Source organism: Arachis ipaensis, chromosome B10 (assembly GCF_059453495.1).
Source record: "Arachis ipaensis isolate K30076 ecotype BB chromosome B10, ASM5945349v1, whole genome shotgun sequence".
NCBI classification, from domain to species: Eukaryota; Viridiplantae; Streptophyta; class Magnoliopsida; order Fabales; family Fabaceae; genus Arachis; species Arachis ipaensis.
In genome coordinates, this window is record NC_142435.1 from 117,844,485 (window position 1) to 117,851,608 (window position 7,124).

Below are 7,124 nucleotides of genomic sequence, written 5' to 3' on the forward strand. Positions count from 1 at the left end.
AATGGTTATGGAAAAAACAAAAAAGCTATGCTTTTACCACACCAAACTTAGAATGTTGCTCGCCCTCGAGCAAAAGAAGAAAGAATAGAAGAATATGAAGAAGATATGGAGGAGATGGATGGGAATGTGTATTCGGCCATATGGGTGGGATTGGGTGGGAGAGAGATGTTAAATTTTGAAGGTAGTGGGTGTATGGATGTGAGTGGTAAATGGAAAGTAGAAGGGATGATCATGAATGGGAAGAGAGATGATGAGGTAGGTGGGGATACTGTGGGGTCCACAGATCCTGAGGTGTCAAGGCATTTACATCCCTGCACCAATTTAGGCATGCAAAATGCCCTTGCACACAACTCTGGGCGTTCAGCGCCAGGTTGGTGCCCATTTTGGGCGTTCAACGCCCATTTGCTGCCATTTCTGGCGTTGAACGCCAGAACTATGCTTGTTCTGGGCGTTCAGCGCCAGGATGCTCCCATTCTGGGCGTTCAGCACCAGAGCTATGCTCTGTTCTGGCGTTTGAACGCCAGACAGATGCTCCTCCAGGGTGTGATTTTTCTTCTGTTGTTTTTGATTCCGTTTCCAATTTTTATATTTATTTTGTGACTCCACATGATCATTAACCTAAGAAAACATGAAAAACAATAAAAATAAGAGTTAGATAAACATTGGGTTGCCTCCCAACAAGTGCTTCTTTAATGTCAATAGCTTGACAGTGGGCTCTCATGGAGCCTCACAGATGTGCAGAGCTTTGTTGAGACTCTCCAACACCAAACTTAGAGTTTGGATATGGGAGTTCAACACCAAACTTAGAGTTTGGTTGTGACCTCCCAACACCAAACTTAGAGTTTGACTGTGGGGGCTCTGGTTGACTCTGCTTTGAGAGAAGCTTTTCAAGCTTCCTCTCCATGGTTGCAGAGGGAGATCCTTGAGTTTTGAATACAAGGGAGTTCTCATTCCATTTAAGGACTATTTCACCTCTGTCAACATCAATCACAGCTCTTGCTGTGGCCAGGAAAGGTCTTCCTAGGATGATGGATTCATCCTCTTCCTTTCCAGTATCCAGGACTATGAAATCAGTAGGTAGGTAAAGGCCTTCAACCTTTACTAATACATCTTCTACTTGTCCATAAGCCTGTCTTCTTGAGCTGTCTGCCATCTCTAATGAGATTTTAGCAGCTTGCACCCCATAGATTCCCAGTTTCTCTATTACAGAGAGGGGCATGAGGTTTATTCCTGAACCAAGGTCACACAGAGCCTTAAAGATCATGGTGCCTATGGTACAAGGGATTATGAACTTTCCAGGATCCTGTCTCTTCTGAGGCAATGTCAGTTGATCCAGATCACTTAGTTCATTGATAAACAAGGGAGGTTCAACTTCCCAAGTATCAATGCCAAATAATTTGGCATTCAGCTTCATGATTGCACCAAGAAACTTGGCAGTTTGCTCTTCAGTAACATCCTCGTTCTCTTCAGAAGAGGAATATTCATCAGAGCTCATGAAGGGCAAAAGGAGGTTCAATGGAAGCTCTATGGTCTCTAGATGAGCCTCAGAGTCCTTTGGTTCCCCAGAGGGAAGCTCCTTATTGATCACTGGACGTCCCAGGAGGTCTTCCTCCTTGGGGTTCACGTCCTCTCCTTTCCTCACAGGTTCGGCCAGGGCACTTATGTCAATGGCCTTGCACTCTCCTTTTGGGTTCTCTTCTGTATTGCTTGGGAGAGTACTAGGAGGGATTTCAGTGATCCTTTTACTCAGCTGGCCCACTTGTGCTTCCAAATTTCTAATGGAAGACCTTGTCTCATTCATGAAACTTACAGTGGCCTTAGATAGATCAGAGACTAGATTTGCTAAATTAGAAGCATTTTGTTCAGAGTTCTCTGTCTGTTGCTGAGTTGATGATGGAAAAGGCTTGCTATTGCTAAACCTGTTTCTTCCACCATTATTAAAGCCTTGTTGGGGCTTTTGATCCTTCCATGAGAAATTTGGATTATTTCTCCATGTTGAGTTATAGGTGTTTCCATAAGGTTCACCTAAGTAATTTACCTCTGCTATTGCAGGGTTCTTAGGATCATAGGCTTTTTCTTCAGAAGATGCCTCTTGAGTACTGTTGGATGCAGCTTGCATTCCATGCAGACTCTGAGAGATCATATTGACTTGCTGAGTCAATATTTTATTCTGAGCCAATATGGCATTCAGAGTATCAACCTCAAGAACTCCCTTCTTCATAGGCGTCCCATTAATTACAGGATTCCTTTCAGAAGTGTACATGAACTGGTTATTAGCAACCATGTCAATGAGTTCTTGAGCTTCTGCAGGCGTTTTCCTTAGGTGAATGGATCCACCTGCAGAAGTGTCCAGTGACATCTTTGATAGCTCAGATAAACCATCATAGAATATATCCAGGATGGTCCATTCTGAAAGCATGTCAGAAGGACACTTTTTGGTCAATTGTTTGTATCTTTCCCAAGCTTCATAGAGGGATTCACCTTCTTTCTGTCTGAAGGTTTGAACATCAGCTCTAAGCTTGCTCAGCTTTTGAGGAGGAAAGTACTTGGCTAAGAAAGCCGTGACCAGCTTATCCCAAGAGTTCAGGCTGTCTTTAGGTTGAGAATTCAACCATAGTCTAGCTCTGTCTCTTACAGCAAAAGGGAAAAGCATGAGCCTGTAGACTTCAGGATCTATTCCATTAGTCTTAACAGTATCACATATCTGCAAGAATTCAGTTAAGAACTGAAAAGGATCTTCAGATGGAAGTCCATGAAACTTGCAGTTCTGCTGCATCAGAGAAACTAATTGAGGTTTCAGCTCAAAGTTGTTTGCTCCAATGGCAGGAATGGAGATGCTTCTTCCATGTAAATTGGAATTAGGTGCAGTGAAGTCACCAAGCATCCTCCTTTCATTATTATTATTTTCGGCTGCCATCTCCTCTTCCTGTTCAAAAATTTCTGAAAGGTTTTCTCTGGATTGTTGTATTTTAGCTTCTCTTAATTTTCTCTTCAGAGTCCTTTCAGGTTCTGGATCTGCTTCCTCAAGAATGTTCTTATCCTTGCTCCTGCTCATATGACAAGGAAGAATGGCCAGAAAAATGATAATAATAATAGAGATCCTTTATACCACAGTATAGGGATCCCTTTGTGAGTGGAAGAGAAGGGGGAGACAAAGAATGTGATGTAAAGGAAGAAATGCAACTGTACGAATGGAAGAGATGTGAGATGAGATGTTAGGATATGAATGAATAAATAGAATAGGATGAGAGAGAGAGAGAGGGAATTTTCGAAAATTATTTTTGAAAAGGAGTTAGTGATTTTTGAAAATTGGTTTTTGAAAATGTGTTAGTAATTTTCGAAAATTAAGATTTAAAAATTAAAATAATTAATAAATTAAAAAGAAATTTTGAAAAAGGGGAGAGATATTTTCGAAAAATGAGAGAGAGAGAGTTAGTTAGGTGGTTTTGAAAAAGTTAAGAAACAAACAAAAAGTTAGTTAGTTAGTTGAAACAAATTTTGAAAAGATAAGAAGTTAGGAAGTTAGAAAAGATATTTTGAAAAGATATTTTTGAAAAAGATAAGATGAGAAGATATTTTTGAAAAGATATGATAAAATTAGTTTTGAAAAAGATTTGATTTTTAAAATCACAATTAATGACTTGATTCATAAGAAATCACAAGATATGATTCTAGAACTCAAAGTTTGAATCTTTCTTAACAAGCAAGTAACAAACTTGAAATTTTTGAATCAAAACATTAATTGTTATTGTTATTTTCGAAAATTTGGTATAAAAATAAGAAAAAGATTTTTGAAAAAGATTTTTTTGAAATTTTCAAAAATAACTAATAATTTTGAAAAAGATTTGATTTTTGAAAAAGATTTTGAAAAAGATAAGATTTTCAAATTGAAAATTTGATTTGACTCATGAGACACAAATTGATTTTAAAAATTTTTGAAAAAGTCAATCCAAATTTTCGAATTTGATGAGAGAAAAAGGGAAAGATAATTTTTTTGATTTTTGAATTTTTATGATGCAAGACAAAAACACTAAAAAGATGCAATGCATGAAATTTTTAGATCAAAACAATGAATGCATGCAAGAATGCTATGAATGTCAAGATGAACACCAAGAACACTATGAAGATTATGATGAACATCAAAAACATATTTTTGAAAAATTTTTTATGCAAAGAAAACATGCAAGACACCAAACTTAGAATTCTTTAATGCTTACGCACTAAGAATTCAAGCATATGATAAACATGAAAAGACACAAAACAAAAAATCATCAAGATCAAACAAGAAGACTTACCAAGAACAACTTGAAGATCATGAAGAACACTATGAATGCATGATATTTTCGAAAAAATGCAAGATGCATATGCAAGTGACACCAAACTTATGATATGACTCAAGACTCAAACAAGAAACACAAAAATATTTTTGATTTTTATGATTTTCTATTTTTTTTGGATTTTTATTTTATGTTTTTCGAAAAATAATTTTGAAAAAGAAAATAAGGATTCCAAAATTTTTAATATGAATTCCAAGAATCTTATGCTCTAAAGCTCCAATCAAAGGGTCAGGCATGGCTTAATAGCCAGCCAAGCTTTAGTATGTAACTCAGACATGACACGCCTGACATTCCTTACATTCAACAGCCAATTGGCTAAGAAAGATAAAGAAGCTCTTTTCTTGAGTATAAGAATTGAGACATGGCTTTACAGCCAGCCAGGCTTCAACATGCTCCATGAAACACTAGAATTCATTCTTAAAAATTCTGAAAGGAAAATATATTTTTGAAAACATTTTTATTTTTTAAATTTTTTTTTTTCAAAAACAAAGGAAGAATTTTTGAAAGATTTTTGAAAAATTTTTTGAAAACAAGACAAAAAGAAAATTACCTAATCTGAGCAACAAGATGAACCGTCAGTTGTCCAAACTCGAACAATCCCCGGCAACGGCGCCAAAAACTTGGTGCATGAAATTGTGATCACATTAATGTAGTACTCTTTGTTATTGTATGGAATCATTATTATGGCTCTTTACTATGTGTGGACACAACTCCGTTCAACTAACCAGCAAGTGCACTGGGTCGTCCAAGTAATAAACCTTACGTGAGTAAGGGTCGATCCCACAGAGATTGTTGGCTTGAAGCAAGCTATGGTCACCTTGTAAATCTTAGTCAGGCTGATTTAAACATGATACTTTATTAGATTAAAATAAACAATAAAAAGGATAGAGATACTTATGTAGATTCATTGGCAGGGATTTCAGATAAGCGAATGGAGATGCTTTTCGTTCCTCTGAACCTCTGCTTTCCTGCTATCTTCATCCAATCAGTCTTACTCCTTTCCATGGCTGGCTGTATGCAAGGGCATCACCGTTGTTAGTGGCTACATCCCCCTCCTCTGAGTGAATCATATGCTCACGCACCCTGTCACGGCACGGCTATTCATCTGTCGGTTCTCGATCATGCTGGAATAGGATTCACCCTCCTTTTGCGTCTGTCACTAACGCCTAACACTCGCAAGTTTGAAGCTCGTCACAGTCATTCAATCATTGAATCCTACTCGGAATACCACAGACAAGGTTTAGACCTTCCGGATTCTCTTGAATGCCGCCATCATTCTAGCTTACGCCACGAAGATTCTGGTTAGGAGATCTAAGAGATACTCATTCTAGCTTAATTCATGTAGAACAGAAGTGTTTGTCAGGCACGCGTTCATAGGGGAGAATGGTGATGAGCGTCACACATAATCATCACCTTCATCACGTTCTTGGGTGCGAATGGATATCTTAGAAGAGAAATAAGAAGAATTGAATAGAAGACAGTAGTACTTTGCATTAATCTTTGAGGAACAGCAGAGCTCCACACCTTAATCTATGGAGTGTAGAAACTCTACCGTATGAAAATACATAAGTGAAAGGTCCAGGCATGGCCGAGATGGCCAGCCCCCTAAACGAGATCAATAGTCTCCTAAGATGAATAATGGAATAAAACTGAGACCAAAGATGCCTAATACAATAGTAAGAGGTCCTATTTATAATAAACTAGCTACTAGGGTTTACATGAGTAAGTATTTGATGTATAAATCCACTTCCGGGGCCCACTTGGTGTGTGTTTGGGCTGAGCTTAAGTGTTGCACGTGCAGAGGCCATTTGCGGAGTTGAACGCCAGTTTCTGTGCCAGTTTGGGCGTTCAACTCTGGTTTTGGATCCTTTTCTGGCGCTGGACGCCAGATTTGGGCAGAAGGCTGGCATTGAACGCCAGTTTACGTCGTCAATTCTTGGCCAAAGTATGGACGATTATATATTGCTGGAAAGCCCTGGATGTCTACTTTCCAACGCAATTGGAAGCGTGCCATTTCGAGTTCTGTAGCTCCAGAAAATCCACTTTGAGTGCAGGGAGGTCAGAATCCAACAGCATCAGCAGTCCTTTTTCAACCTCTGAATCTGATTTCTGCTCAAGTCCCTCAATTTCAGCCAGAAAATACCTGAAATCACAGAAAAACACACAAACTCATAGTAAAGTCCAGAAATGTGAATTTAACATAAAAACTAAGGAAAACATCCCTAAAAGTAACTAGATCCTACTAAAAACATACTAAAAACAATGCCAAAAAGCGTATAAATTATCCGCTCATCAGTCGGCCTCTAATTGTTGTAGTTTTTCTTCCAGTTCTCGATGTCGCCGCACCTCTCTTTGCAGATCCTTTCCGATCTCCCATTGTTGCTGGGTTTCTTTCTCAAGATGCTTTAAGCGATCTTGAAGTGCTTCTATAGCTCCCGGATTTGGTGAGTTTTTGTCCCCGTTGGATTCCGGAGTATCCTTTAGCATAGTGTCCGCGTTCTTGTGCGGTGTTCTGTTCTCCAGATCCGAGTCGTGGTCGTTGTCATGGCCGTCCGCCATGGTTTTGGGATGACTTTCAGGTTCCCCGGAAACGGCGCCAATGTTCCAAGGGTTACCTGAAACTGGAGATCGATCTCGGATGAGATCTTCTGTACTGGTCGGAGATGATGTGTCCGGCTGGCTGGTGGCGGCCGGAGCTATTGTGTCCAACTTGTTGGACTTGCTGCACTGCTGATCCTTGGCCACCGGAGGGTGGGGGTACCTGCAAGAAACTCCAATGCTTAAGTT

The 7,124-nt window shown here is 39.2% G+C and overlaps 1 non-coding gene across 1 annotated transcript; it reads left to right on the forward strand.

Moving 5' to 3' along the window:
* Positions 1-2,413: 2,413 nt before the first annotated feature.
* Positions 2,414-2,521, forward strand: LOC148581443 (small nucleolar RNA R71). The gene has a single exon (XR_015895645.1). It is a non-coding gene; the product is annotated as a small nucleolar RNA R71 (small nucleolar RNA).
* Positions 2,522-7,124: the final 4,603 nt, after the last annotated feature.